Source organism: Pseudopodoces humilis, chromosome 18 (assembly GCF_049639895.1).
Source record: "Pseudopodoces humilis isolate 2021_Gansu_Grassland_sample_001 chromosome 18, ASM4963989v1, whole genome shotgun sequence".
Classification (NCBI taxonomy): Eukaryota; Metazoa; Chordata; class Aves; order Passeriformes; family Paridae; genus Pseudopodoces; species Pseudopodoces humilis.
Window position 1 is genome coordinate 5,872,625 of NC_142217.1, and position 12,018 is coordinate 5,884,642.

Below are 12,018 nucleotides of genomic sequence, written 5' to 3' on the forward strand. Positions count from 1 at the left end.
TTACTTTGTCACTTTGATTTTGCAGTGGCTTGAAATATTCAGTTAACTTTTAATCTCTTCTTTTGAATGACCTTCTGTTATTAGATAAAATACAGACTGATTATCACTTTCTTGTCCCTTAAACGTAACCAGACTTAATTGTGGATTTACACAATTATATATATATATATATATATTCTTTCTATATGTGCTTATATGTTTTTTTCCTTAGGCTACTGAAAAATTCACTGTACTGAAGAGCTTTATGTTGTCAGCTGAAGATTAATTCTTGCTTTTTAACGAGATTTTATTTTAATTTCTTTTAATTAAGGCAGCAGTGAAGGATCTTCACTATCTCACTGTCCTACAAGCCACTGATTGATGCAAGGGATTTCTTCCTTCATGCAGGTATACATGTGTGTGTGTATATATATGTATATACATACATGTATATGCAAATTATTCTCCAAATTCTTGTCCAAAATTTTAAAATTCCATTTTTAAATTGACAAAACTGATATTCTGTGAAACAGTGCCAAGTTTACATGCACACTAAAATTCAAATATTTGTCTGCATGTGGTGATTCAAGGGGGAATGGGATTTTTCTGCTCACACTGACAGCTCTTCCTCAGACCTCTGTTGCCCCACCTTTAAAAAGGTGAAATTGAAATTGAAAGCTTGCTTTCAATTTATGCAGAATAAATACCATGCCTCATACAGGGAGTACATTGGCACATGCAGGGGACATTTTTTAATTTGGGCAAAGTGTATAATATATCATACATGTTTGCTAAGTTGTAAGAATATAAGATCACTTTCTGCAAGAAAAATCTGGACTCTGGCATGGTGTCAAGTTTTGTTGGAACTGAGACAAAAGTGAAGTGTGCACAATAATTATTTAGTTCATCTTTGGGCTGCTTTTTAGGTGTTGTGAAGGAAAAAGCAAGAGGAAATATAGTTGCAGTCAGAGGTCAATGTAAAGAAGTCCAGGTAAATCAAAACTGTTCTACACTGTAAATAATTTACTCTTCTCCTTTTGCCTTGTCCTTTCCCACCCCACCCCTGCTCTTTGTTTGCCCCACAATGACCTTTTCCTACCTTCTTTGTAGTCTTGCTAATCCGACGTAGTTCAACACGGAGAAATGCTCCAGGTGGGAAAATCTGATGGAAGTTTGGAGTTTTACAAGCTCCTCCTTGCCTCCAAAATGCTGAGAGGCAGAGGAAGCACTGAGCTGTGCTGGTGGGGCTGGGTGTGCAGGGATTGCTGTCCTGCTCTCAGAGGGGCTGAGGCTCCAGCTGAGCTCACCTGAGCCACCAGGGACCCTCCGGTGTCAGCCCTGTGCCCCCTCCTGCTTGCACACAGCAAATTTGGAATTTACACAGAAAACTAATGGAGTCCCTGGTGCCTCACAGGTTTCCTTGGCTTTACCTGTGTAATTAATGTAACCAAGTGAGTGGATGAGCACTTTCCTCTAGGAGTCAATAGGTAAGGATGTTTGGAAAATGAATGAACTGCTAAGATTAATTGCAAGGCTGCCTGCCTGAACAGCCTGGTGAGAGATTCAGAAGGAAGTGCCAACACCTTTATATCCAAAAGATTTCTTTATTAAAAGTTGTTCAAAATCTCAATAACATTAGATATCAGATTGGACTGAAGATAATGCTTTATTATTATTGTTCTAATCTTAACAATTGCATACTATTAATTGCTGTTAAAGAACAATTCATGTAAATATTGATCTCAATCAGCTCAGCTTGATTTTTAGTATTCTTCATAATGATAGCCAATTCTAATAATAATTAGAAAAATGCATTTTCTGAAATGTACAGTGGTTGACTAGCAAGCAGAAAGATTTAAATTAAAGTTTTGTGTGAGCTACTTTATGGAAAAAAAGAAAAACAACAAAGGTCAGATGGTGGCAGGATTCAGTTAAGAAATTCTGGGTTTACTTTGCATTTCTTTAGTCATATTTGAGATAATTTGTCTTTTGACTTTAGGGGTTTTTTTGGTTGTTTTTGGGTGGTTTTTTTCCTGTTCATTTTGATCAAAGTGCTGCTTACCTATAGTTTACCAGTATTTTTAAATAGATTTCCTGAAGGGAAATATATGTGGTGGGGTTTTTTTTGGCTAAGTTTTAGGAGTATTTGGGACCTATTGGTTAATTCTGTCTGCAGAGCTCTGTTGTTTGTCTGACTGGCACTCGTGTAACACCTGAGAGTGTGGATCTAAACTGTGCAGCCAGACTTGTGAGTGGCAGATAGGAACATGGAAGTGCAAGGAGGAAAATCCTGAACACTCAAAGGAAGGAACTTGTCAGCAGATACTGTGTTCAAGTTCAGACAGAGGCTTTTTTTTATTTTTTCTCTGCCATTTTAGCATGAAATCAATGGGGAATGCATAATTTTTTCGATGTGTCTGAGATTGCACAGCAAATGGTCACCAATGAAACTCTCAGCTGCCACACAATCTGGCACAGCTCCTTTCTGCTCCATAGCTCCCAGTTGCATTCAGCCCACTGTCCATGTGATGCCTCTTTCTGGCTCCTTGCCCATCTGTTTTAGTAATTACTGTCATATAAACTGATATTTCTAGACTAGAAACCATGTTGTTGTGAGATAAACCCGTTGGAGTTACCTTTTGTGACGTGTTCAAGCAGCTCACTGACTTTATACTTAAAACCATAAAATTTGCATCAACATTTCCTGCAATATATAGAGAAGGATACTGTGATTTTTTTTAATTTTTTTTTTTTTTTAACACAAGGAGTTCTAGTGAAATAGAATCAGATTTTGATAATGCTTCCCTTTTATCATGGTTATGGTACTTTCACAGTTTTAGCTCTTTTTTATTTCTTTTTAGGATCACAATAAAAAAACCTGTGTCCTTGAATAAAGTATTTGTGTTAACAAGTTTTGGCAGACATAATTTTTTAAGTGTAAAATATACAAAAAAGAGGTTTGCCCTATCCAAATCATCCATTAGCACAACAGGACCATCCAAAATGACATCATTACATATGCCAGCTAAAGCACAAAGATTTCAGGAGGGTGAAGAGCAGCTTTATTCTGACAGAGATTGAGTAGAATCAAAGGTGAGTTAAAAGAAAGGATCAGACAACATCCTATCACCAAGTTAACCCATTAACAGCCCAGGGGGAAGGGCAGAGGGGCAAACACAAACATCAGTGCAGTGTGCCAAGGAGCCAGATGCCATCACTGCAAAATCACTGCCTCAGCTTGGCATCTGTGCCTTCAGCCTGGCAGCCACAAAGGCACGGAAAGCTGGGCAAGCAGCTCTGCTTGGGGGCTCTGGAGAAAGAGTTTCTCTCTCTTCCCTTTGCCTCTCCTCATAGCAGGGCTCTTGGCTGGCATTGGGGATGTTGGTAATGAGAGCAGAGAGAACTTGGGCGTTTCCATACACGCATAAATATTAGATATATATAAATATATAAACTAAAATATATAATAACTATAAATATATATAATTATATTACATATATATGATTATATCATTATTACAATATTACATTATAACAAGATCCACATATATATATATGGATATTTATGGATATATATAGATATATGGATATATATGGATATATATGGATATATAAGGCTATATATGGATATATAGATATGGATATACAGATATAGATATATAATATGGATGGATGCATGTTTGTATGAAAATGCTTATGAGTGTGCATTTGGGCAGATTGGACCAGGAAAAGGGAGAGATTGAGGAAGGAGGCAAAAGAAACCAAAGTGAAGTAAAACCAGAGCAACACACAATAAAACTATAAAAAGAAGTATTTACTTTCCATACATGATAAAGAGCTTATTTTAGTTTTGTGGGGTTTTTTTTTTTATTATTTTTAATACTGCAACTTCAATAATTTCTTTAACTTTTCCCAAGTCACATCTGCTCAGTAGCCAAATTCTTGACGTGTTCTCTTTGCAATGACATTCCACATAGGCCAGTTCAAAGCATTTGGCAAGTTTAATTTTTAGGATATAAACCAAAATCTTTTATGTGATTATTGATATCATTCTGTAACACCTGAATAATATATCTATATATACTTCTGTTTTCAAGAATGAACGTTCAGTAATGTGGAAAAATCTCAGTGAAGCAGAGATCTTGTGAATAAGCAGAATATTTTTTTCTTTTTTTTTTTTTTAAGTGAAAGTAGTGCAGTAGTAAATATGAAATAAAAGTGCTAATTAATTCAGGGAAAACTCTTTAAATATATATTGATCAGAGAGAGACACTTGAGGTGAGCTGTAGATTTAAAACTTTATTTTCCAAAGCTTAAGAAAAGCTCACAGAATCTTGTGTTTATGATTCAGCTGTCGAGGGTGGCTGGAAAGGCCCAGTTTAGGGCAGACAATAAAGGGGTTTGATGAACACACGTTCCCTCTGCCACCCCATGGACAGAGCAAGGCTTCTTTTTTGTGTGATAGTGCTGCATTCTGCAAGGAAACACAGTGGGTAGGAGGAGGCTGAAAAGACCTCAGAAGCAAGCATCCGTCTTGGAATAAAAGGATTCTTCCCCCTTTAAGTTTCAGTATCCTATGTTTGTCATGCATTCTGTACATGCTAAAGATGTTAAAAGATCCCACTGTCACAGCATGAGCAATTATGAGTAAGAGCAAAATTGTGTCTAGAGTTGCTCTGGATAAAAGAGGATTATTGCTTTCTGAATTCTTATTAAGACCTTCAGGTCCATGTTTTAGGTTTAGTAGTCATTGCTGAGAACAATATATGCAGGTGTGGTTTGCTGCAAGGGCACGTGCTTATCCCATGTTCACTCATCCTCCTGCTCTTCACGTCCTTTCCCTAAAGCTCCTTCCCAGCCAGTTGTTCCCCAGCCTCCCCCTGGATAATGTCTTCATCCTCTTCCTCACCAGACTGCATCACTTGGAGTGCATTGTCCTTAGTGCCAGTTTTTGGGTTTCTAGTGCTTTGAGTAATGGTTAAAGTCTGATTCTAAGGTTTCTTTTCTTTCTTCTCCCAACCCCTTGGGAATTTATCACTCCCAGAATGCTCCTGTGTTGTGTGAGTAATAAATCTTCCTGGTGTTTTGTGATTTGCAGCTCATAGGACAAATTATTCAAACATCTTATTACTGTTTCATTAAACCCCTCTTTATATGCTGTATCACAAAAATATTTTGAATTCTAATAGACGTTGGTGCTTTATAGTATTCATGCTTCATAATGCCCATGTTGTTTAAATGTTTTGTTTTTCCTTTTGCTTTTCATTTCTCTCTTATCTGAGAGATACAGTATCCTACAATTTTTATTACTGATTATTTGGAAATCAACATGTAATTCATATGGCTCAATTGCTGTCATTGATGTACTCAAATGACAGTTATGGCTATTAAAGAAAATTATTAAGAACTCAGTGCCTTGCATTTCAGTGACAGTCTGCTGCCTTATCATCCTTTTGAAAGCTCAGTACAAAAACTTTAGGTGATTATCTTTTAATTGTGCGTGTGAATGAGTTGGAGGAAGGATGAACCAAGCAGGGGCAAAGCTTCTGAGTAATAAAAGAAGTTTTAATGTACTTTAAACTGGCAAAAATGTTAGTGGTCTTTTTTTGGAATGTGCAGCGCTCTATTTCTGTGGCTGTAGGTTGGAAACAGATTGGATGTCAGACTGATTGTCAGCATTTGTGTTCACGGCTTTTACGTGTGGGTGGTTTCTCCAGTAAAGAATTTTGCATTTATTGTAAAAACTAGTAAGGTAATTTTCCTATAGCTGGCTAGTTATGAAAATACATAAGGTGTAATTAATGTACAACAAGGATTGGAAAAGTTACCTTCTGCTTCAAAGGGAAGGGGCTCCTGAAACATAATTCACCATGAGAGTATTTGACTCAACAGACTGAACATAAAATGTTTGATGTGTCCTGAAAGGGTTTGATAGGATAAGTTTAAAGTAGCTTCAGATTTTGTCTTTCCTCTCTGTTGCTTCTATCACAATAAAGATTAATTACTGTATGCTTGAATAATCATCTACTGAATCAATATATGTGCATTTTTACACCTATTATGAGATGGTGGTGCATAATCTTTGCTGGTTTTATACTTTATCTATTTGATCTACCCTATCATCACACTTTGGAATAGGAGTTAATCCAGTTCTGTGTTCTGGCTCACTGGAACACTTTGAGCACATCATTTCCCACTTCTCAAAGAGAGGAATTCTCCAAGTTCTTTTGGGTCAGAGGGTTAAGAGCTCTGTTTGAGGAGTTCTGTGAAATCTGGTCCAAAGGAAACAGTCCAGTCCTCCTGGACAACCTTTGTTGTGTTATTCCCTCTGTACTTAGTGCTCCATCCTTGGTTATCAAAACCCTTTTCACGTGATCAGAACAAGAGCTCGTGAAGTGCCTGAGCATCACCTGAAATGTCACCCAGAGGTGTGTGACAGCCACCAGCAAACCCCATTTCCCTTGGTGCCAGAAAATCCCTGATCCCACACGGGAACAGCCACAGCTGAATCGTTTCATTGCTTCTCTGGGCTGAATCAATCTCGGTTATGCAAATCTCACAATACAATTTTTATTTGTTTACCTACAAATATGCTTTAAATCAGAGCCCCTTTGCAGGTAGAGGTTTAGTTGATGACAGGCTTTTTTTGTTTGTTTTGCTTAAACAGAACATGAAATCTTACTTAAGTGCAGCTTTATATTACATCAACAAATGTGGTTATAAGGCAAAGGTTTGTTAAATTGGTGCAGAGATCACTATGAAAGGAGAAGGATTTGAGCTGGAGCTGCTGATTCTCTGACATTTTGATGGCTTGGTATGTTTAGCTGCTCTGAAGCAAATTAAAAAAGGTTACCATGCAAAAGGTTTGATGGCTGTACTCAGAACAGTTGGCAGAACAAGAGAGCAAAAGTTAGGAGCAAGTGGAAAATTCCAAGCTGAATAAGTGTGAAAAGTGTTTCTGCCTTGGTAGATGCAGTAAAGCCTCAGAGCAGCATTTTTGGGGTAATGCTGTAAAAAATCCCTGTCATAGGAAACCCACAAAGAGCAGTACTCCTGATCAAGGAGACAAACTCGGTGAAGCCTGTGTTTTAAGAGTTAGATGAAAGAACAAACTGTGGTGATTGCAGAAAAATTTAATTCTTTATTTTTTTTTGATGACCATTTAATTTATGATGCTCATTTCTAATGAAATATGTTCTTTTACACATTTATTTTTATGGTGAGGCTTTATATGTCTTTGTAAAGGAAGAGTACTGAAAAAATCTTTCAAATGACAGTTTATGTCTTACTGTGAGAAGTACATTCCTCTACTGTTGGCAATTCTATAACATGGTTAGTTCAGAAAAACATTAAAGGTGTGTAAAGATATTTTTGTCTAAACAGAACTGAGGGGTTTTTCTACTATGTTTCTTTGGCTCCTGCTTTTGTTTAGTTTGATAATCTAGGGAGGGTAAGTTCTCTCAGCTCTGCATGAATTCAGATTGTTCATCAGATAATAGATAACAAAACAAAAGTACCAAACAGTATAAAGCTAAAATGACAAAAAAATGCAGTTGAAATTGAGAGAAATATAGAGACAGGGCAAAATATGAACTAATAAATCATGCATGAAAGCATCTAAATACTTAATATTACTTGTGTAAAGTTTTTGTTTTGCCATGAAAGACCTGAAATATAATAGCTCTTTGGTCTGTCTAGAATATAAATAATGTGATGACAGCATCATTCCAAAGTTCATGCATGTTTTTAAAATGATTTAATGTTCTCCTATAGTTCTCAATTTTATCCAGATGCCTTATTCAGTCACACCACAAGCACATTAGTGAACGTTTTATTTATCATTCTGTGAGGCTTAATTCACTTGCATGTCTGAACTGCACTGTTTTCAGCTGAGCTGCATTTCACACCTGTTTGGAGAAAGAAAAAGAATGAGGTGGTTTTGTGTTTCAGTCTGAGATTTCTGAGGATGTTTTTCTTGAATTAGACTCAACAGAGTAGAGGACTTCTGCCACAAATCCTGCATGCTATGTGCAATTCATGATTATTTTTTCCTTTATCAGCTGGATTTTAGTATACCCACTTCCCTGATCTATAGATTTCAAGAGAATTTGCTCCTAAATTTTATTCATCTAAGCAAAATCTGAAAATAACCTCCAAATTTCTGATGCCTCTGTAATTTTTGTGTTTAAGTGTTGACTGTCTTGCTTTGCAAAACCTTTTTCTCTTTGCATTCATTGACATGAGGAATTCTTTCAGGAATTCAGTAGGTGGGACACTTAGATGCCATAGTGAGTGTGTGGGTACTGGCTTGTGAAGAGTTCTCCCACTTTCTAATCAGTTCTGGCTCAGAATGTTTTCTTAGAGGTAATTATCCCCAGTAAATCCAGTCAAGGTCCTACTTGAATAATAAAAAATATTTGCTTCACAATTACTTATTTGAAATAGGATGTTTGTGATTTTTTTCATAATTTTAGAGAATTTTGACTTATCACAGGATTAATTTTTGAAAATACAAGGGGCCCACATTTCAGTGGAAGATGACATTATCCTTTAGTGTATTTTCTAGTGTTTTAAGACCTTCTAGTGCTTGAAGGAGTAAGATTACATATTTAATTGAAGGATATCACATTTCTGAGATCACTTGTACCTGGAGATAATTGCCATCTTTTTCTTGTGATTTCCTTGCAGAATGATCAGAAGCTAGCATTGACAAACAGATCTTTTTCTCTCCAGTGCCTGTGAATGCAAGTATCAATAACAAATTACAGCTGCTCACAACAGAAACCTCCATGATGTGATCAGCACTGGGGGAATTTCAGTGCTGCTGCACCTGAGCTGTGCCAGGTGACCCTCTCTCTCCTGGGTGCTTCCAGCTGGGCTCACCTGCTACTTCATCTCCTTTATCCTATAAAGGATGTTTCTGTAATTCCTCTGTAGAGTCACTTACAACCAAATTTTCAGCAAGTTTAATGGATTTTGCCCTCTCTTCAGCTCCTTGCGTCCCTCCAGTTTCACAGCAAATTAGGCAGCTTAAGAAAACATGCAATTAATGTGAGATTGTACCTCATCTCACTGCTTTCCTTCTCATGATCATTACCCAGGGTTAGAAAGCCCAGCTTTTAGTATCGTGCTGCAGGAATCAATATTGCACAGCTTACTTCTGCAAAGAAATTATCATTTTGTTCCTTCAGAATTCACATTCTGTGTGAAGGCAGAATGGCTTGCCTCGCACACACAGCTGCCATTTGGAATGTTTTTCCTACCTCTTAAGTATTAGTATCAAATCAAATCTCAGTCCATGTGTCTTGCTCCTGTATTGTTTGATTGAATGTCATTTTCTATCCTCTTCAAGGTTTTTTTAAGGTTTTGACACTTTATCATTAGTAAGGATCTATTAATGGAAGATGACCACTTGGAATGTGCTGTACAAAATCAACTCAAGTTGCAAGTGCTGACATGGAATTCAGCATGAATTTTTGATCTTTTTTTTCCTTCAGGCTCTTTGTATGTCAAGGAAAGAAAAGAATGCTGTAGCCTGATTTGAAATAGTGTGCCACACGCACATAAAAATACATCACAATTGGCATAACTGCAATTCAGTGGTAAGGATGAAATTCCTATTAGGAATCTACATATCATATTAACAAAACAGTATCCATCCTGTAGTATATTATTTTGGTAACACGATAGCTGGATTTGAAATGGAATCCAAAGGTCAGAGTTGGCAGCAGAATGGGAATTAGGTAATGACATTTTCCTTCCTGTCACTGACCTCATCCCTCTCCAGTGCCCAGTACAACTGTCTGTATTGTAGCAAGTGTGGAAACCTTGCTAAAATATGTTTGTGCCACTTAATTTTTTAAACATCCAATGAAGAAAGTTTGCAGAGTGCATATTAGCTTTTTTTTTGTGGGGGTGGCACTAAACCAATCAAGCACTTGGTTACTTGGGATCAGTAAATTTGTTGTATTAAATGTATCTGTCATTTTCATTTTTCAGATGGAGTCTCTCAGTTATTTAAATTATATTAGCAAATACTACATTTACAATAACACCAGATAAAGACAATAATAAATTAAAAGATAATAATAAATTAAAGATAATAATAAATTAAAATGTTCATCCCCCACAAAAGCCTGATATTCCCTGCATTGCACTTCCTCACTGCCAGTAGGAAACCTGAATGTTTATATTCAAAAAGTCACATATTTATATTCAGAAAATCACATGTTTACATACAGAAAGCCACGTAATCATTATTTAACAATAAAGCTACATAGGAATTATGTGTAGGGCTGAGGACTTGAACACTTGAATTTTTCTTGCTCTGAAACCCAGAAATTCCTAAACTTAAATTACTGTTTTTCTCCAGGCATGCGATGTGGACAGTTAGAGCACATAAATTGAAATTACAAGGGCCATAAGCTGGGCTCAGCATGCCAAAGGAGACACAGCATTAATTGATGGTAGCACACTGAGCATGTCCTGGGACTAAGTGAACACACCTATGAGATGATGGCTCCTCTGACTCCCAAAGCCAAGGGAATCCCACTGAATCCACATTTGGACACAGGTGAGGTGTGGCAGGCAAGGGAGAGGCACCAGCCCCCAGTACCCACATCTGGGCAGCTGTGTCTTCCTCACACCACTGCCACAGAGAGGGGTTTGCAGCACCTCATTAGGGAGTGTCAGCAGACCTGAGACTCATCCTGAGGTTAAATTGATAAAATTCAACTCTTTGGAATTAAATGCTTGAGTTTCGGCCATTTCCCTGTACTTTCTTCCCAAAATGCACGAAAGGCAGTATTCTCAAGAGATTCTAGCAGTCTTTGAAAGGTCACCAGAGAAAATGGGACTTCATGAACTTGACTTTGGTCCTTTCAAGTCAGTCTGAGTTCCTGCTCAAATCTGACTAACAACTGTTATGTAACTCCCAGAAGGTAATGGGTTGAAATCTCATGATTTTGCCTCTTCTGAGTATCTCTCCCCCCATCCCAGTGCAGATGGGGCTGTGTGTGCAGGTCCCACGGGAGCAACTGATTGTTCTGCCCTGGCTCACAATTCCAAGGTTTTATAGGGGCAGGGATGAATGCTGGAGAACAAAAAAGAATGAATGAAAGCAAGGAACCAAAGATTGTTTATTTTTTGATTCAGTCATTCCAGCGTTGTTTGGCCTATGCATATTCTCAACTGACTGAGGGAAGGTCAAGCTCTGTATGGGAAACAGGTATGGAATAAAGCAGTCAGAATGTTTAAATTCTAATTACATAGATAAACTTAGTTCTGGTGTTTTGTAGGCTTTATTATTTAGGTCACGCTCTTGGTAAAGTATGTAAATTTACTCTTTTCATTATTGATATATAAAATCCACTTTGTTGATCAAATTTTTGCTTTCAGCTTGCAAGTGACTGAGATCTAGAGCAACCTCAGAACTGAGCAAATTCTTCTTTGTGTGTAGTATCTTTCAGTGAAGACAAATGCTGGGGAGAACTTATTAACTCAGACTCCTGTGTAAAGTATTAGCATTTGCAGTTTGTGACTTCAGGGGTATGAGTTTTCTCTATATGAATATCATTTGCTATTACAGAGGCCACAGGGTGGGTTTTGCTGGATTGTTCTATCTGTTGGTAATACATCTCATAATTCCCTAACAATGATTTTTCTTAAGCACTCTTTAAAAGCATTTCTGTAGAGAACCTGATACTCATCACCAGGATTAAAATGACTGATGAATTATGCAGCAAGGCCGTCTAGCTCCTTGACTAAGTATTTTATGGCAATTTAATTACTTTGGCAATATTTAGGTAAATAAGATTGTTAAAATTTGCTTGTTTCAAGTTTATTTCTTTCCACATTATTTCAGTCTTGAAAATCATATTGACTTTTCAGCACTAAGTGATGAAATATTTAAGTAAGAATGAGAAGTACATGAAAGCACACCTTAAGTCAAGAGAATTTTTTCGAGGATCTGTGGTGTGTACCAGGTGTGATTATCCAATCCCACAACTGCCCTTCTTTTAGTATTATTTTATTGTAGAA

The 12,018-nt window shown here is 37.1% G+C and overlaps 1 protein-coding gene across 13 annotated transcripts in view; it reads left to right on the forward strand.

Moving 5' to 3' along the window:
- Positions 1 to 12,018, forward strand: part of RBFOX1 (RNA binding fox-1 homolog 1) — a 773,250-nt gene that overhangs the window by 492,483 nt on the left and 268,749 nt on the right. The window lies entirely within an intron of this gene.